Below are 17,907 nucleotides of genomic sequence, written 5' to 3'. Positions count from 1 at the left end.
AAGGAAGGAAGGAAGGAAGGAAGGAAGGAAGGAAGGAAGGAAGGAAGGAAGGAAGAAGAAAAGGAAAGGGGAAAAAAGAAACAATTAAGAAAAATCAGCCAACACAGTCAGAATATCGAATTGCCAAAGAGATACCCTTTAGTCTTGCACCCTTAGTCTCCCACATCTTAAAGGAAAAGAAGGGGTGCATTTCTTCATCTCTTGGGTGGAGCTCAGAGTGATCATTACAGTTATGAAGGATTCAGCTTTCTGTTCTCTCTCTTTTTTAAACAGATAAGGAAACTGAAATTTGGGAAGTGATTTACCCAAATATATATATTCACCCAAAATATATTTACCCAAATATATATATATATATGTGTGTGTGTGTGTGTGTGTGTATAATGTACCCAAGTACATTAGTGGCAAACCTGAATTAGACCACAGACTTCCAGACTACCAGTCTTCATCAGTTGTAATCGATCTAAACCTCTCTATAAAGCATTTCTATGTTCAACTAGAAATGCACACTGTTTTTTTTTTATCTTATGAGCTCTACAAATTTAATAACCATTTTGCAAAGTAATTTTTTTCTATACATTTATTAAAAAACCAACCCTTTCAAGCTGTAAGTGCTACCCTTCATCCTAAGATTCATTAATACGGTATAGTTTAAAAAGCAGTAGATCAGGAATTAGGAGACCTGAGTTCTAGTTTTGTTTCTAAACAGCTGTGTGACTCCAAAAAAATATAGCCTTTTAACTGCTCAAGGCCTAACTTTTCTTTTCTGTAAAATGACAGAGTTGGAGTAGATGATCTTTGATGTCTTTTGCAATTTCTCCAATCTGCAAATTTATTATAGGATTTCTAGTCAGTCTATCACTTTTGTAATTTTGTAAATTTCAGTCTTACTGCTTATAAATAGTTTTTCTACGATTTACTCTTTGCATAGGGCACACAAGTCTAATATATTCTTTCAGAGCTTAAGAAAGTAACTAAATTACAAAGAAAGAAATGAAATTTATATGTATTGTTTCAAATTGTTAGAACATAATGTATTCTGTGACTTCAATTACATTTCTAGCTGAAATTGAGATAACCCATTTTTGAGTTAAAATGCATTAGAAATATGGATTTGAATTTCAGAGTCTAATAACTTGACACACATGAAATCATAAAGTAAGATTTAATGTAATTAAATTATTTTTCATTTTACAATAACCAAATAGCAATCCCTATGAAAGTAATTGTCAAATACAGAGGAAGAATTATATAAATATTGCCAGGAGTGAGTGTGAGTCCATTTGTATTTTTTTCTTTTGGGTAAATGGAAAGATTAAAGGAGTCAAGTATAAAAATAAGCATGAATATAGGATGGAATAAAATGAGGAGGAATAATACAAAATGTAACTGCTGTGTCTCTCCCACTAAGCCCTAGGGAAGAATACATCCCAAAGACAAAAAGCATTCCCATTGCTGGGTTAAGTCCTAGAGAAAGCTGAGGCAAGGAACTCGAGGAGTCTGCATTCTAATGTAAAGGGAGAAATTGGCAACCTGGCACCCAGCTCTCAGCAGGGTGCCAGAATCCCATCACTATCTGCCTTGGTGAGACAATTACCAGGCAATTTATGTCACATGTTGTGGAAGCACCCTTAGGTTTCCTAAATATTAAAGGGATACAGACAATTAAATGGTCACATTATTAGCAAGTTCAAATGAGAGCTGGAAATCAGGGAGTGGAATTGCAATTGCCTAAAAGCAAAACTAAGGTCTTGTACTGTCCTACTTATTCACTCATTGCTTTGCTTGGATGTGTGCAATATGTCCAGGTTGCTCCAAGTTCCTGTCTTACATCAATTGATAAGTCATACACCATGGCATTTATGGATTAAAAGGCCTGAGTGAAAGCATTGCCTACTCCCTGCTTGAGGCAACAGGCAATTGGATTTCCAGGAGTGGGGTTAAGTAGGTGGGGGAGTGGGGGTGGGGATGGAGCTGAGTGATCTGATTGGTAGAAATACAAATCCACCCTCCTATATAGATAATAGACACTACTGACCAAGGATCCGCCCTCACAAGGGAATAGCTTAATGGGTGATTGTTGATTAACTTTTTAGAGATTCTGACAGTGAAGAATAAGAAAATTTTCTAACAGTAGCAGGTCATCTGATGTTGGGTGGACCAGATTTTAAAATATTAACAGTAGGTATTAATATGGAGCCCAAGTGTCCCATGGGTTCTAGTGGATCAAACACTTGAGTCAGAAGGCAAAGCAAAAGACTAGGCATATAGTCTGATGGGACAGACTGAAAGAAGGACACAATTAATTCCACCCTTAAGAGTTTAGTCATGCTTTACATGTATAATTGATATCATATTGCTTGCCTTTTCGATGTGTGGGGGAAGGGTGGGAGGGAGAGAATTTGGAACTCAAAAAAAATTTTTTTTAAGAATGTTAAAAATAACCAACCAATCAAACAGATAACTATCTAAGAGTTTAATCATGAAACATATGAATGTCTCATGATTATGTCCCAGTTAGAAAGACTCTCTAACAACAGGCTGGGGGTTGGGATCCCATCATGAGCTAAAACAAAAAATCATAATGTTTCGTGTCTCTCCCATGAATTGTTCCTATATCCTCATGCCAAGAACAAATGAACATAAGGGAATTTACATTTGGGTCAACCACAGGAGTTTGTGACAAGATCAAGCCAATGAAATTCAACCTTTAGCAGAGTTAAGAACAAAACAAAACAATTTCAGATCTGGGTACCAGTCACATTAGCGAAAATTAGTCAAGAAGGAGCAAGCTACGTTTCTCTCTACTCCCCATAAAACATCTGCTACTCACCAAAGCACCAGCCATCCAACCAATTGGTTTTGATAAAAAGAAATCTTATGCATTGCTGCTTGACCCTGTATTTTCAACTCTTCTTGTAGGCTTGGAGAACTATTACATAACTACCTTCACCTGCTCTCATCTGTGCTTCTGTGACTGCCTCCACTCTCTCCTCCTTCAGAAACTTTTTTCTCCTTATTCTGTGGACTCACCTAAGTTCTGTTCCTGTCCCCAAACCTCGCAATATTTCCTTGCCTTGGGAGATGAAGGAAACTCAACATCCCAGCAGGCTACATGGGGCCAGGCCACTCCTATCTTTTGAAGAGGACGTGCTCTGGTACCTATCATCCTGAACGGTGGGTGGTAGGCTGAGAGTCAGCCAAGGATCCTCTCTACTATAGTTTGAAGGAGCTGTCCTCAAACCTGCCCTTTACCTAATTGTTATATATGGTTGCTTGTGTTGGTATTTGCATATCAGAATAACATGCATGAATGTGCTGGTAATATTTAACAACCAGCTTATTGGGGGAAAAGTGATTGTATGCACAATATAATTTTAAGTCTAGTCTGTATAATTAACATTTTTTTAAGCCTAGACAATCAAGGAAGCAATAAATCAAGCTCTGATCTGTAGCATTTGCAGATTTCCAAGGTATAAATGCTCACACAGATTTTAACAAGCTGGTAGGAGTTAACACCCCTGTGTGTCCCTGAGTCTAAGAGTCAAACCTGTGGCAAAAGAACCCCCTTAAAAGGGCCACAAATAGTGCCAGATATGGTAGCTATTAGAAACAGTAAATCCTGTGATATTAGAATGTGTTCAGTGACCTTAATAGAAAAATATAAATGACCTGTTCAAGACAATCTCATTATCCTAAGGCATTTCTGCTTTCTAGTATACATGTACATTCTAGGGTCCTCACACACGCACACACAAACGTTGATTTGTTTACAATTATGGAAAGTCAAGCCAATATTTTCATATACTTTATACAATGTAATTACTGGGACCAACTAAACAGAACCACAGAATTTCATGAGTTGGCAGGGAACTGAGAAAGCATCTCATCTAATCTGTATTTGAACAGGAATCCCTTCTTTATTAATAAGAAATGGCTATCTAGCAGCTTCTATACAAAGACTTCTAGTATCTTCTGAGATAGCCCATTCCACCTGGAAATATCTTCAATTGTAGAAAGTCTTTCCTGACATCAGGAAATGTGATGTTCTACTAAAATTGTCTCCTTGTGAACATACCCATTGCTCTATGTTCTCTTTGCAACCAAGCAAAACAAGTCTGACTTCTTTTCCAGCTAATAAATAGCCCTTCAAATACTGAAAGACAACTATCATGTTATCATCCTTCTCTTCTCAGTATAAAATAGCCTGGTTCCTTCAAATGATCTTCTAACTCATAAAGATGATTAATACCATCCTGACTGCCCTCTTCTAAACACTCTCCCACTAATCATGTGCTTTCTGAAACACAGGACCTAGAATTGAACAAAATGGCCCAGATATGGTCTGAGCAGGGCAGGGTATGGTAGGCTAATCAATTCCCTAGGCACTCTGCCTTTCCTAATATGGTTTAAGATTACATCAGATTTCTTAGCTGCCATATCACACAGCTGACTCATAACAAGTTTATAGCCTCCTAAAACCCACAGATCATTTTCAGTGAGACTTGTCTAACCACATATGTCCCATATTACATTAAAGAGTAAGGATTTACATTTACCCCTTTTAACTCTATCATTCTTAATCCTGACCAATATTCTAGAATGCCTAGGTTCTTTTGAATCTGTCATGCTGTTTTCTTGCTATCTCTCCCAGCCTTACGTCTTCTGAAAAATGTGCAAACATGGTATCTGCTTTTTTTCTAAGTCATTGATAGAAAGTTAAACAGCACAAGGACAAACACATATCCCTGACATATACTCCGTTGAACACTTCCTTCTTATGCTGAACTCAAGCCAAAAATGGTTACTTGTTACGTCAACAATTCAACCAGCTCAAAACCCACCTAATGATATTATGATCTATTCTAGACTTTTTCCACAATAATATCAAAGGAGAATTTGTCAAATACTTCTTTAAAAGTTAGGTAAACTATAAAAATAACCTTCCTCCTAATCTAATAACCCCATCAAAAAAAGGGAAGATTAGTCTGGGGTGACCTGTTCTTGATGAAGCCATAAAATCATTGTGATCACTCCTTCCTTTTTCTAGTTGTTTATTAACCATCTCTTTTAAATTATGTTCTATAATTCTGTCAGGAGACAGTCAAGCTCACTGACCCATAGTTTTCAGACTCTTGTCTATTTCTTTCAAAAAAAATCCTTCTCCAACCCTGAAGTACCTCTCCCATTCCCAACAGTTTTTCAAAAATCACTGATAGTAGTTTAGAAATCACATTTGCCAGTTTTATGTCCTTCCTAATGTGGTACTCAAGACTTAACACAAAATTCCAGGTGGAGTGAGTACAGCAGGAGTTTTAGCCTTTTCATTCTTACTGGAGAGAGTTAATAAATACATTCATCTAGAACTTTGCATATCTGCATCTCTCTGGAAGTACTGACTAGTTGTAATTATATACAGAATCTAGAAGGGGCTAACTTAGAGGTTATCTAGTTCAACCTTCCTCTCCATGTCTTAGTAATTCCTTCTACAGCATCACTGACAAATGGTTATCCCACCTTAAATAACTCCACTGACAGAAGTCTCCCTGTTGTTTTACCTCTGTAACTTCACCCACTCACCATAGTTCTGCCTTCTAGACTAATACAATAAAACTCTTCTTTTCCTAGAGAGTTATCATGTCTTTGTCTTAGCCTTCTCTTCCTCAGATTAAATATTCCTACATATTTCAACTGCTATTCATATGAGATGATTCTGGATAACTGACTATTTTAACTACTGTTTTCTAAATGTTCTCTAGTTTGTCAATGTCTCTTTTAAAATCTTCAGCTCTTGGGAGCAGCTAGGTAGTGCAGTGAATAGAGCACTGGCCCTGGAGTCAGGAGGTCCTGAGTTCAAATCTGGACTCAGACACTTAACACAAAAACTAGCCATGTGACCTTGGGCAAGTCACTTAACCCCAATTGCCCTCCAAAAAGCAAAAAAGAAAATCTTCATCTCCTGAGTGAACATGGACTCTAGATTTGGTCTCACCATTAGAGAGAAGGGTGAAAGTACTACCTACCACAAGTCATTCAGCAATATGCATTCAACTGATTATTTTTAAAAGTTCATACTTTGGTAAAGATCAGTGGTGTCAAGCTCAAATAGAAATATGTCTCACTAGCTGTAATAAGAATGTAAATTTTAAAGATCTTCCCTGCCCCCAGGCTAATGTGCACCTGAAGCCTGGGGTGGGGGAGGCTTGTTTTTCAGTAGATACTCCTGGATTGGCCAGTGAGTCCATGAGGTTGTTACATTCTCTGAGCCAGGAGAAGGCTATATAAGCCCTGATGTGTAGCTTTGTTTTGGGACTCACTTTGAGAAGTGTTCTGTGATTTGATCTGAATTCTGGGAAGCCGTTCTTGAGAGTCCCCCGGCTTTGAAAAACCCAGAATGTGGAAACCCAGATGTTGACTGGGTATGGATGTAATGGTTGGACAGTTTGGAAAGCTGTCTACTTGATGTTTCTGTCTTGATAATTCTGCCTGTATACTTTGAGGTTCAGGGTGCTGACCTTTTCTCCTGAACAAGGTAAACGATATATGTCTGACTGATTAAAGTAAGCTTGTTAACCCATTTTGAGTTGCTTTCCTTTAACAAAGCAGATCCAAGAACCTGTGGTAGCTGCAAACCCTGAGGACGCTTGGGGTGCTTGCCGCTACACTAGCCCATAAGGATTCCTGTAGACTGCTTTAGAAAACCACACATTAAAATTATCTATGTTTTATTGTATTTTTATTTATTTTATCAAATACTCCCCAGTTACATTTTAGTCTAGTTCAGGATGCATGTTTCACACCTCTGATATAGAGCACTATGTAAGACACTGAGGGAGATATAAACTTTAGATAGGAAATAGTCTCTACCTTTAGAGAAACTACTCTCTAGAAAGAGGCATAGAAACAAATAGAGATAATGATAATAATCAACATTTCATGATAAAGAATCGCAAACAGAGTGCTGTGTGAAATCTACCTGGGATGGCTGGAGGGAGTCATTGAAAAGCAACGAAAGTCTTCCAAAAATAGATGGCATTTTGAGACAGGCTTTAAAGGCTAGGTAAGAATTTCACAGATGCTGGGTATAAGGTAGAACATTCCATGCATACAAAAGCTTGAGCAAAGGGAAAGAGATGGGAGCTTTAATGGCATATTTGTATATCAAAGAGTAGTACAGTTTGGCTAGAGAATACAGGGTGGTAATATGAGATAAGACTAGAAAAGTAATGTGGCAGCAGAACTTAGAGACCCCGGAAAGTCAAACAAAGGAAGCTGTACTTTACTGATAGAGACAAAATTAGTTGGGTTTTTTTTTTTTGAGGTGGAGTAACATGATTAGATTCATGTGGAACACAATATTTTGAAAAACAAAAGCCTTAAGGAGTGGGGAAAAAATGGTTACAGAAGTCTGAAAGGATTTGGGTGCTGCTGTATCATCTTTTAAATAAGTTGTATACTATTAGTATTTTATATTACATTTGTAGTCAATTAAACTCCTCAGAAGGAGGCAGCAAGGTGGTGAAGTGGATAGAGTACAAGACCTGAAGTCAGGAAGACTCATCTTCCTGAATTAAAATCTGGCCTCAGGCACTTAATAGCTGTGTGACCCTGGAAACTCCCTTAACCCTGTTTGCCTCAGTTTCCTCATCTGTAAGATGAACTAGAGAAGGAAATGGCAAACTCCTCCAGTTTCTCTGCCAAGAAAACCCCACTGGGGTCATGAAGTGTCAGATGTGACTGAAATGACTGATCAACAAAAAACTCCTCCAAACTTTTTCACATGTGGGCTATGACCCCTAAATTATAGTTATACAATTAATTATTTTTTATCAGAATTCAGGGCTCCAAATTTATACCTATTCAATTTAATCTTGCTGACTTTGACCAAGTGCTCTCTAGTAGGTCAGGGTCATTTGCAGTCTTGACTGTTAGAATGATAACTATCCTGCTTGAAAGTCCTCTATTTTTGGGGCAGAGTCAAGATGGTGAGGTAGAAACAGGACTTCAGTGGGGCTCCGGCTTCTGCCTCCCCCAATTCATGTAAAAGGGGACTCTGAACAAACTTTGAAGCTACAGAAACCACAAAATAACACAGAGAAGCTAACCTCCCTCTGAGGACAGCCCAGCAGGCCGGCAGGAATTGGCCAGCACAGTGCTCTTGGAGCCAAGCCTAGCCCTGCAGGATCCTGAGGTTTTAGCCCCAGGGCGGGCCTGACCAACCACCAGCTGGAGGGACTCTAGATAACCAGCAACTGTGGTTGCTGAATTATCAACACATAGATGCTAAGGACAAAGTGAGAGGTCAGTGCAGTGTGGACTTTGGGACCCAGTAGCTGGGAGTGCAGTAGGCCTTTGCCCCCGGGGCGAGAAGCCACTGAGGCACCCTGGCTGTGCAGCCGTTACCACGTGGCAACTTCAGCTCCTGGCCTGCAGAGTGTAGGGGGACCAAGTGACCAGTCTGATGGGTAATTGCTCTTGCTTTAACCTGCTTGGATCTGGATTGCAGTCTAGGGTAGAGGTCCTGGGGTATGTGTCCAGCTTGCCAGAGCATGTGGAGGCTTCAGAGAGGTCACCCAACTAATACTTTCGGCAGCTGAGAAAGCCCCAGCGTTTGGGACAAAGCTCCCCTGTCTGGTGGCAGAGTTCCCAGGTCAAGAAGAAAATATTACAAGCAGTCAGGAAGAAACAATGTGAATATTGTGGAAATACAATCAGGATAACACAAGATCTAGCAGCTTATACATTAAGGGATCTACAGGCTTAGAATATGATATTCTGGAGGTCAAAGGAACTAGGATTAAAACCAAGAATCACTTACCCAGCAAAACTGAATATAATACTTTATACACACACACATTTATTAATACAACTTTACATGTAATTGGTAAATAAGATACACAAGCACTGGGGCAATCTACCATGCCCTACTGGAAAAGTCAAAGAAGGTATGGGAGAAGCTATGGGAGGGAGCAGATTGGAGGAGGAAATATCCTGTGGGACTGCTATTTTGGGGTAGTGGGTAAGGGAAAAACAGGGAGAAAATTTGTAACTCAAAATCTGGTGGAAATGAATGATGTAAACCAGAAGTTAATAAAATATTTGAAAAAAAAGTCCTCTATTTCACTGAATTTTTGTATTTTCCCCTGAAGTATTATACTCAGTATAAGCTGCTAGATCTTGTGTTATCCTGATTGTATTTCCACAATATTCACATTGTTTTTTCCTGACTGCTTGTAATATTTTCTACTTGACCTGGGAACTCTGGAATTTGGCTATAATATTCCTAGGAGTTTTCTTTTTGGTATCTTTTTTGAGAGGTGATCAGCGAATTCTTTCAATTTCCATTTTGCCCTCTGGTTCTAGAATATCAGGGAAGTTTTCCTTGATAAGTTTTTGAAAGATGATGTCTAGGCTCTTCTTTTGATCATAGCTTTCAGGCAGTCTAATAATTTTTAAATTATCTTTCCTGGATCTATTTTCCAGGTCAGTGTTTTTTTCAATGAGATATTTTACATTCCCTTCTATGTTTTCATTCTTTTGGATCTGTTTTATAATACCTTGATCTCTCGTAAAGTTATTAGTTTCTATTTGCTCCAATCTAATTTTGAAGGAATTATTTCCTTCAGTGAGATTTTGAAGTTCCTTTTCCATCTGATCAATTCTGCTTTTTAAGGCATTCTTCTCATTGGCTTTTTGGACCTCTTTTGCCATTTGAGCTAGTCTATTTTTTAAGGTATTATTTTCTTCAGCATTTTTGGGGGTCTCCTTTAGTATTTGTTTAGTCAACAACTCATTTTTCATGATTTTTTGCAACACTCATTTCTCTTCCCAATTTTTACTCTATTTCTCTTACTTGATTTTCAAAATCCTTCTTGAGCTCCTCCATGGCCTGCAACCAATTCATATTTTTCTTGGAGGCTTTTGATGCAGGAGTTTTGACTTTGTTGTCTTCTTCTAGTTCTGTGTTTTGATCCTCTTTGTCACCAAAAAAAGATTTTATAATCTGATTTCTCTTCCTCTGTTTGCTCATCTTTCCAACCAATTACTTAACTTTTGAGCTCTTTGCCATGGTAGAACTCTGCTTCCAGAGTGATGAGTGCTGTGTCCCAAATTTCTGGGGTTTTGTGCAGCTGCTTTCAAAGCTTCTTCTAGGCACCTGCCTCAGAACTGTGAGGAGTATTACCTCTCCACTGCCTCTACAAGCTCTGCCACACCAGCACTCCTCACCCCAGGACCACCACCCAAGAATGTGACCTAGATCCAAGCAGGGCAAAGCAAGAGAATCCTGCTTCAGCACCAGCAGAGAGATTCCTGCAATTGTCCTCTGGTCAGTTGTTTGGTTCCCCCCACCATCTGTGGGTCTGGAGCTCCAGAAGCAGCCATGGAGGCAGCACCTACAGATACTGCCACCTCCACTGCCCCGGGGGCAGGGGCCAGAACATGCTCTTCTCTCACCCAGTTCCAAGAGTTTCCCCACTGATCCTTTACTTTCTTTTTGACATTTATGGGTTGAGAAGTCTGGAAACCACCACAACTGCCAGTGATTTGATCCCCTGAGGTCTGCTCCAGCCTATCTTTGCTACTGGTTGGTGATGGTGTGGCCCACACAGGACTGCACTCAACTTCCAGCCTGTGCAATAGACCCAGTTTGCTAGACTGTCCTCAGCTGAAGATGTATTTCATTCTGTCATTTTGTGAGTTCTGTAGTTCTTAAATTTGTTTAGAGTCATTTTTTATAGGTAATTGAGGACAAGCTCAAGTAAGTTCCTGTCTTTACTCTGCCATCTTGGCTCCTTCCCCAATAACTGCCTTGCTTAACTTGGTTTTATCTGAATGTAATCCTTGTGTTAGAGTCTCCCTTCTGAAACAAAGAACCCAGGTTTGCTATGAGTACCTTTAATTTCTCTAGTTCATTGACCAGATAATTTAGGAACTTCACTGTCCCATATTCCCCCACCAGTTTAGTCATAAGTTTCTATTGATACACAGGCTTACAAGACTCAAAACAGAAGCAGTTTTATTTACTAGTGTAATGTTAATCAGATATAAGATCTTCCCCACCTATTAATAGGCCTCATGTGCAGCTCATTAGGGGAGACTTGCTTGCTTGTAGGAAGGCTTTCACAGCTGTTGCTAATTTCTAATTAGGCACTAAGTCTAGAAGGTTATGATGTCCTCTGGCTCTAAAAAGGGTATATATACTCTGAGGTTAGCATTTTGCTTTGGGGCTCACTCATTGGAAGAGTGTTCTTGTGATATGACCAGATGAGACTCTGCGTAGTCATTAAGGACCCCCCTCCACCTTTGAAAATCACAGATTGTTGGTGCTTCTTTCTCTGGAAACTATGTATGTATTGCCTTGGACAAATAGTTGGATCTGTCTGTTGATCTGTGCTAATTTCTCAGACAGTTAGAAGCCCTGTTTGTTGGCCTTTATTTCTCTGCTTGTATTTTCTTTGAATTTTCTCTGAAGCTCAAGGTACTGACTTTTCCCTGAACTAGTAAATATAATTTTAAAAAGATTGTTTATCCCTTAAATAGATATCTTTCCTAGTAAAGTAGATCTAAGAAGCTGTGCTAGTACCCATCCTGGTGGTTACTGCTACAAGTTGGAAAAGTGGAAAGTTGCATTAGCTCTCTCACTCAGCAACTTTCCTTCAGAAACCTGTCCAGCCTCCAGAAAGAAAGAAAGAAAGAGAGACAGAGAGAGAGAGAGAGAGAGAGAGAGAGAGAGAGAGAGAGAGAGAGAAAGGAAGGAAGGAAGGAAGGAAGGAAGGAAGGAAAAAAGAAAGCATAGCACCAGCTCCTCTCAGAATAGAATCTTGGTTGTTAGCAAGAGGGAAGACTTGATACTTGCAATGCCACTTGATTATTCGATAAAAATGTTATTCTTCAGATTGTCTTCATTCAGTGAAATACTGAACAAACAAGTGGGGTGCTCCCTCAAGGACAGCTCCCTCTAGGTTATTGCAGATCTATTAATTAGTATTCTTTGATTATGATTATTCAATAAGCCATAAATCCATCTAAGTAGTAGTCTTAATTCAAGAATAATAGATAGGTAGGAAAGCTAGTAGATAAATAGATAGAGACAGATAGACAGACAGACAGATAGATAGATAGTGTATTTATTGTTTAATATGTGCCAGGCACTATATACTGAGAGCTGGGGATACAAACACAAGTAGAAAAGATAGTCCCTGCCCTCAAGGGGCTTATATTCTAATGGAAGAAGAAACATTAGGAGGGAGTTGGAAGAGGGGAGAATACCAGCAGGAACAAAACAGAACAAGTCTAGAGTCAGGAGCAGATCCAGGAGAAAGGTAAACATGGATGGTCTGGTTCCTTCCTGAAATGGCAGTTCTGAGGAAAAACTCACTATTCAAAGGAATAGGCCCCAGTGGGTGAAGCCATCTGTAGAGTGAGAAGACTGCTGGAATAGAGGAAGAAAAATCCAGAATGTCAGGAATGAAGCCATGAGAGAAGAATAATGGCATAAATTATGTTATGAATCATGGCATTATGTGATTTCCTTCAAGTAGCTGGGTACCATTTCACATGTTATTTGTTGGTTGTAGTCTTTAACCAAGCAGTTCAGTTTTCCCTTGAAGCATTTCACCATCTTGCAGCACTTCACACATTTCATCATTGCTTCTTAACTATCAATTCCCAGATGCCTCTACTATGTCCTAAGAATTACCCAGGACTTCCCTGGATTTCAGCTCACAAACACCAGAACTTCATTCCTCTTTTTGTTTATTGGAAGATTTGTTGTCCAATCATCATGTCAGTTTTTCTAACTATATTTCTTTGTTAAAAGGGAAAGTTTTATTGATAAACTAATGTCACTCATTGTAAAAAGTGAAATAAGTTCAGAGAAAAAAGTTCAGAGTTGAAAAATTCAAAGAAACAATCACTTACTTTTACCCATTTAAATTCCTTCATCTGGTAACAAATGCCTCTCCAAGTTTGTGATTTTGTGGTAACCCAAAGATCCACACTAGAGAGAGAAAAAGGAAACCCACATATAAAACTTAAGTTTCAGAGGAGATTTATTGAAGAACATTCTTTATAACTGACTAGAGATAATAATGAGGCAGTTAGGCAGCAAAATGGGTAGAGCCCTGGGCTTGAAATCAGGAAATCTCATCTCCATGAATTCAAATCTGGCCTCAGACACTTACTAGCTGTGTGACCCCTAGGCAAGTCATTTAACCCTGTTTGCCTGTTTGCCATCTGTGAAATGAGCTGGAGAAGGAAATGATAAACGATTCCAGTATCTTTGCTAAGAAACCTCCAGCTGGGGTCATGAAGAGTCAGATATGACTGAAAAAAGTGAGCAACAAAAAAGAGATACTGAAGACTCTCCAAACCTATGTCCAGATTGGGGCAACAGTGGAACAGCTCTCCAGATTGAGGTGGTATAGCAGTTGCAAAGATGGCTTCCCAGCTTTCCCTTTCTTTACAGAAAAAGTTCCATCTAAAATAGGCAATGTTGGAAGGGTTATGGAAACACAGGCACATGAAGGCATTGTTGGTATTGCTGTGCATTTGACATTAGAACAACCATCCTGGAAAGCAATTAGGAATTATGGAAATAAAGAGATTCAACTGCCAAGCACATATCCAAAGATCACTGACAAAAAGAAAGGCTCCATAGATATGAAAATACTTAAAGCAAAGTTTGTCTATCTATGTGTGTGTGCATGCTAGTAAAGTACTAGAAAAAAAGTCAATGCCCATCGATTGGGGAATAGCTAAACAAATCATGGTGCATGAATACCACTGTGCTATAAGAAACAACGAATACAGAAAAACATGAAAAGACCTACAAACTGATATAAAATGAAGTAAAGGAAGACAGAAAACACTGTGTACAATGATTACAATCATGTCAACAGCAAGACTAGTGACAAACAAACAAAAAAAGAATGTTCCATAATTACAAAGAAGAAGCTTAGCCCCGAAGAAGAGCTATTAGAAGATATCTCCCCCCTCTCCTTTGCAGAGTTGAGGGGAATGTTCCTATAATTTTGGAACATTGCACTTAAAGGCAGATTTGGGGAGGCTAGGGTTTTTTTTTTATTTTTGGAGTGGGGAAGGCAGTGTAATTGGGGTTAAGTGACTTGACCAAGGTCACACAGCTAGTGTTAAGTGTCTGAGGCTGAATTTGAACTCAGGTCCTCCTGACTCCAAGGCCAGCGCTCTATTCACTGTGCGACCTAGTTGCCCCAGGAGGCTAGTTTTAATATTAGATTGGTTTTGTTGAATTTTAATCCTCTTCTTTTTTTTCAGATCTCAACTTTCTTTAATCTTAAATCCTAAAACTAGATAGGGAGGGGAAACAGAGAAGCACTAGCAAGGCAGGGCTTTACTGAACCCACTCTCATTATGCAGAGGGACCAAGGCACAGCAGATTCTCCTGACGTGGCATTGAGATGGAGGGGGGGAGAGGTAAACCAGTTCCCCTACCTTTATTCCACATAAAAATCTGAAGAAGAGAGCTCTAGGCAGACTCCTGTTCCCTCCCCTCCCCCCACCACTCCCCATCCCATTCTCTCTGCAGTAAGAGAAAATCCAAACTGAGAGAGAGTCAGGAGAAAGGGCTCTAGCTACATGAGGTTGCCTCCAGACTTGGGCCCCCATATCAGGTATGTGGACAATGGCCCCACAGAAAAGGGCCATGAATGTCTACCTCTATCCCCAATACAGACAAGGAAGACTTTACAAACAGGGACCATGGGTGTCCCTCAAACAAAGATAAGAACCAAAGCTGCCCCCTAAACATAAAGACAGGGTTGCCTCCTATTCGCAGACATAGATAGGATGCCTCTTAAATAGATATAAGAACAGGAGCTATTCATTCTCACAAACATTCTGCCCCCCCTTCTCTCCATAGTATTTTTCTCCAATTCATGTAAAGACAATTTCTAACATTCATTTTTTTAAATAAAATTTTGAGTCCCAAATTTTCTATCTCCTTTCCTCCCCTCCCCACTTCCTAAGATAGTAAGCAATTTGATAAGAGATTATATATGTGCAATCATGGAAAACATATTTCCATATTAGTCAACACACACACTCTTAAAAAAAATAACTTTGGGTAGGAGGTCCACAGGATAAGTGGTTAGCTTCTAGTGTCTGTTTCTTTTCTAAATGGTCCTACACTGATAATTCCCATTCTGGGTGATATATGGAACCCAAGGAAGGACCTGGTATTCACTCTTCTCAATAATCTCCATGTACTGGACCTGAATCCCAGAGAGAGTGAAATAAAATGTCTCAAATTTAACAGAGATAGGAAACTGGTCCTCCACCTTCTCTTTCTTCACACTGTGTAAGCCAACTTGCATTCTCATTAGATACTCCTTTCCTTCACAAAAGGACCTGGTGTTCCAGTAACCAGACTTTTCTCAGGCAGGTACTGCCCGTATTTGTTTTGAATTGGGGAAAATCTGCATCACCGGGCACTCATACTGCAATCTCTGTGCTGTTGGCCACTGGCTGCTTCTTAAATCGGTCCTTAGCTTTAACCACAATTTCTACCCAGCTGTGAGAGAACTTCTCAAAGACATACCCAGTCCAGATCAGTGGTTTTACTTGGGTACTGAGCCAATGAAACATGAGGTCAAAGTCACCATCAGGTGGAATGAAAGCTACGATCTACTCATTGTCAGATCTAGTAAGCCAGACACACTGATGGCATTTAGCATCTTCCAATTCAACAGACTTGTTTTGTTGCAGCTGGCGAGTTCAAGAAGCAGCCAGTCATTGAGGTCCAATCTCAGTTCTGGAATGCCAGACAAGAACAACTTCAGGTTAATAGTGCCCACAATGTCACTCAGTAGCACACTCCCATGAGTGGATTGACACTCGATCAAATGAATATCTCGTTCTTCTTTTATTTGATGCCCTATGAATGCCAGAATATAGTAGTGGTGACTCTCAAGGGAACCCAAGACTTGACTATCTCTAATTTATTTTCTGGTTGGGTGATCCAAGACAATCCCAAAGGATTCATGGGGAAAAAGGCTATTTGCCTCCAGAGAAAGAACTGATACTGTCTTGAATACAGACTGAAGCATGCTATTTTCTCTTCTTCCCTCCCTTCCTCCCTGCCTTCCTTTCTTCCTTCCTTCCTTTTTCTTTCTTATTTTTGTTCAAGTATTCTTGTACAAAATGACTAATATGGAAACATTTTATGTAATTGCACATGTATAATAGATATCAGATAGCTTGCCATCCCAGGGAGGAGGAAGGGGAGAGAGAGAAGGAGGAATAGAATTTGAAACTTTAGAATAGAATTTGAAAAGTTTAAAAAATGTTTAAAATAACATGTAATTGTGTAAAAAACAAAATATTGTTAAAATTTAAAAACAAAGATGGCAATAATATCTATTTGAAATAAGAAAAAGTCTGATCTCTGGCATGTATTAGAGATGGTCCCTCCTTTTTAGAGACTCTAGTAGGAAACTGATATATATCAATGTACCTGCTACCACTGCCTCCTGATCTACCCTTTGGGATCTGTGAGGGTAGTAATTGTTTGGAGGGATGAGATTGTGGGACTGGAATGTTCTAAGATTTATTCAAGCTTAGCTAACAAGGAGAAAAGGAGTCTTGACTATGATTCTAGGTGCATGGGGCTATCTGGACTTAAGGGGCATATTGTATATAAGATTTGTCAGGTAAAGAAGGACCAAACTTTTTGACTGGTTTTAGAGGTGAAAACAATCAGCAAGAAATAATTAATACTTAAAGGATATAAGACAACCATATGACAAGTGGGAAAAGAATGACAATGGATTGTTCTCTCAAGCGAGGAATCAAAAACTTCATAAAGATGTTTGTTTTTTATTTTTCCCCCCTTGGAATTCTACATGTGAAATGCTAACTCAGATTCCATAGGGATTTGAGGGAAGGAGAGAGAAAAATTTTCAATACACCAAGATTCTAAAAAAAAAGGATTTATAGGCCTTAGTTATTAAAATAGTTGTATATAAACATGTATGTGCATGTATAGCATAAATCCAAGCAAGCAATATTGATTCACTTACATTTTTCATGGTGAGGAAGTCACAAAATCTCTAGGAAACAAAATAGGGGGTACAGAACTAGAGGTTAGACATTTCGGAAAACACTGTCTGTTTAAGTGTTGTTGGCACTGCCACAACTGGGTTCTGAGAAATTACTAGGATGTAAAACAAAAAACAAAATCAATAAAGCTTTAAAAAATTTAATATGTATGTATGCATGTGTGTCTGTGTGTATATGTATGTATACATATACACACACATAGGTACATATATACTATATGTATGTACATACATATATATGTATACACACATACACACAAGTATATTTTAATCAAACTATGCTGTGAACTCACAATTCACCAGCAGAGGTTGCAATCTAACCATTACATATACCAGCCCAATATTTCAATTAGAACATCCTGGTTTATCTTTTTGTCATTTTCATACACTGTGCATGACTCTTATTGCAATATTGAAGCAGAGACAAACCTAACACTTTTATCTTCTAATGCTACAATTTATACAAGCAAGGATACATGACTAAATCAAAATCCTACCCAGGGGTGTACATGTCAGACTCTCAGTGGCTGGTAGATATGCAACTTCCTGGTTTCCCTTAATCTCAAAACTATAAATAAGTCCCGAACCTCAAACGAGTATCTTTCATGAGTTAGGGTCTTAATAAGCCTAGGAACCCAGTAGGGGCTTCCCACAAATTTTTTTTTTCTAGTTTTACATTACTTTTCCTTAGCCAAGCCTAACTGTCTGGATACATCAGTTGTTAGCAGGCAGGCTACATTTTTTGTGGTTTTGACCATTCTGGAAAAATTCCTAGAATGCTTGCATATGCAAATTTGATGCCAAGAAGATG

The 17,907-nt window shown here is 39.0% G+C and overlaps 1 long non-coding RNA gene and 1 pseudogene across 1 annotated transcript in view; both read right to left on the bottom strand.

Annotated features, from left to right (window-relative positions):
• The window catches only part of LOC138149757 (uncharacterized), a 51,972-nt gene extending 48,853 nt beyond the window's left edge, over window positions 1–3,119 (bottom strand). The window contains exon 1 of the long non-coding RNA XR_011165414.1: window positions 2,834–3,119. This is a non-coding gene — a long non-coding RNA (uncharacterized lncRNA). The remainder of the gene's footprint in view (window positions 1–2,833) is intronic.
• A 12,033-nt stretch (window positions 3,120–15,152) lies between these two features.
• Window positions 15,153–17,066, bottom strand: LOC138149779 (AP-1 complex subunit mu-2 pseudogene; annotated as a pseudogene).
• Window positions 17,067–17,907: the final 841 nt, after the last annotated feature.

Source organism: Petaurus breviceps, unplaced genomic scaffold, assembly GCF_028583685.1.
Source record: "Petaurus breviceps papuanus isolate PSGF00001 unplaced genomic scaffold, PetGlider_PUasm1.0 90849, whole genome shotgun sequence".
In the NCBI taxonomy this organism is placed as follows: Eukaryota; Metazoa; Chordata; class Mammalia; order Diprotodontia; family Petauridae; genus Petaurus; species Petaurus breviceps.
Note: the sequence above shows the minus strand (reverse complement) of the source record. Positions and strands in the feature narration are given on the sequence as shown.